Here is a 2,500-nt window from a genome sequence, read left to right as displayed (position 1 = left end):
ACTCTCCCAGCACAGCGCACGCGCCAACACGTCCGCACAGCTGCGATACAATCCACCTGCGAGAACCGCAGAGGCGACCGAGCAGCAGACGGCGTCGCGGCGCCGAGCGCCGGGCGGCGGCGCATCCTCAGCGCACACAGTCCTCAATCGGACCAGCACACTGCAGATGTCCACCGCGCTTCGCACCGGGCCCGCGAGGACCTACTTTGGCCGCACGGCGCCGCGTGCAGGGTGCGCCGGCGCGCAGCTGCGCCGCCTGCCGCCTCCGTCGGCCGGCGCGCCTGCCACTGGCCGCCCCCACCAGCCGGCTGTAGCGCGTGCGCCCACGCACCGCGCGGCCAGCACGCCGGGAGGCCCCCCCTCACCGGCCGGGGACGGTCCCACCCAGCCACCGCCGCGTATCGCTTCACACCCACATGCCATTCACGTTCGTGGGCATGGTGGGTATCGCTGAAACAACCGGTTGGTAGCTCAACCGATCGTCGCCATCACTGATTCACCTCTAGCGAGAACAACCGCACCACAACGGTTTACCAGTTGTTCATTTGCGTAACGTCACCAGCAAACGTAGACGTCCATCGCCATTTGCAAATTCAACGATTGTTGCATGCCTGTGTCAGGTGTCACGACACACTATGTCTGCCCACATACACGCAACAACATGTGCACGCTTCGCGAACACGTGGAAGGTGGCCCCCGTACGTATGCGATGTCCATTGCGCGAACGACTGTCAACCGGCCTCTGTCGCATGTCGCAGATGTGGAACGCAGTGCACCATGCTATCACGGTGTGTGAGAAGAGACGACTACGTCTGACAACACGCACCACTACATCAACAGACGGCTCATGCTGATCGCCATCCACGGCATACCATACTGCAATCCAGCTCTTATAGGGAGACGACACGTAGCTGAGTGCACAATATTTGGACCGTATGGTTCGCCGTTGTTGGCGCAGTCGTGGTACGGTCACACATGTACCACGATGTATCATTCAGTACATGAGGACCAATGTGCAGTACAGTGTGTGATTTGGACGTACAACATCAGCGGACAGTTGACACAAGCCGTACCACAACGTAGGCTGTGCTTCGCCATGCGAATGCCAATGAACAACTGCGAAGGGCATTGAGCATGTACGTCCTGCTGCCATCCGCATTACAGTGTATAGCTGCAAGGTGTTTAACATGAAGCGATACTCTGGGGACCGGGCAGTGCGAGTAGCAAACTATATTGCGGGGGTTGCAGTTAGGCAACACTACACTAATTTAACGCGTCGTATGACAATTACAGAGCGGGTTAAGGCCCAACGTGTGTTGGGTTAAGGCCCAACGTGTGTTGGGTTAAGGCCCAACGTGTGTTGGGTTAAGGCCCAACGTGTGTTGGGTTAAGGCCCAACGTGTGTTGGGTTAAGGCCCAACGTGTGTTGGGTTAAGGCGCAACGTGTGTTGGGTTAAGGCGCAACGTGTGTTGGGTTAAGGCGCAACGTGTGTTGGGTTAAGGCGCAACGTGTGTTGGGTTAAGGCGCAACATGGGTTAGGTTAAGGCGCAACATGGGTTAGGTTAAGGCGCAACATGGGTTAGGTTAAGGCGCAACATGGGTTAGGTTAAGGCGCAACATGGGTTAGGTTAAGGCGCAACATGGGTTAGGTTAAGGCGCAACATGGGTTAGGTTAAGGCGCAACATGGGTTAGGTTAAGGCGCAACATGGGTTAGGTTAAGGCGCAACATGGGTTAGGTTAAGGCGCAACATGGGTTAGGTTAAGGCGCAACATGGGTTAGGTTAAGGCGCAACATGGGTTAGGTTAAGGCGCAACATGGGTTAGGTTAAGGCGCAACATGGGTTAGGTTAAGGCGCAACATGGGTTAGGTTAAGGCGCAACATGGGTTAGGTTAAGGCGCAACATGGGTTAGGTTAAGGCGCAACATGGGTTAGGTTAAGGCGCAACATGGGTTAGGTTAAGGCGCAACATGGGTTAGGTTAAGGCGCAACATGGGTTAGGTTAAGGCGCAACATAGGTTAGGTTAAGGCGCAACATAGGTTAGGTTAAGGCGCAACATAGGTTAGGTTAAGGCGCAACATAGGTTAGGTTAAGGCGCAACATAGGTTAGGTTAAGGCGCAACATAGGTTAGGTTAAGGCACAGTACGGGTTAGGTTAAGGCACAGTACGGGTTAGGTTAAGGCACAGTACGGGTTAGGTTAAGGCACAGTACGGGTTAGGTTAAGGCACAGTACGGGTTAGGTTAAGGCACAGTACGGGTTAGGTTAAGGTACAATACGGGTTAGGTTAAGGTACAATACGGGTTAGGTTAAGGTACAATACGGGTTAGGTTAAGGTACAATACGGGTTAGGTTAAGGCACAATATGGGTTAGGTTAAGGTACACATTGTTGTAAGGAAAGGTGTTTTGGGGGGGGGGGGGGGGGGCCGGTTTGTTGATTGTGATTATCGTAAGTAAATGACTGCGGCATCATCGGATTTGCCACGTCAGGGTGCAC

The sequence above is a fragment of the Schistocerca americana genome, unplaced genomic scaffold, assembly GCF_021461395.2.
Source record: "Schistocerca americana isolate TAMUIC-IGC-003095 unplaced genomic scaffold, iqSchAmer2.1 HiC_scaffold_814, whole genome shotgun sequence".
In the NCBI taxonomy this organism is placed as follows: domain Eukaryota; kingdom Metazoa; phylum Arthropoda; class Insecta; order Orthoptera; family Acrididae; genus Schistocerca; species Schistocerca americana.
Note: the sequence above shows the minus strand (reverse complement) of the source record.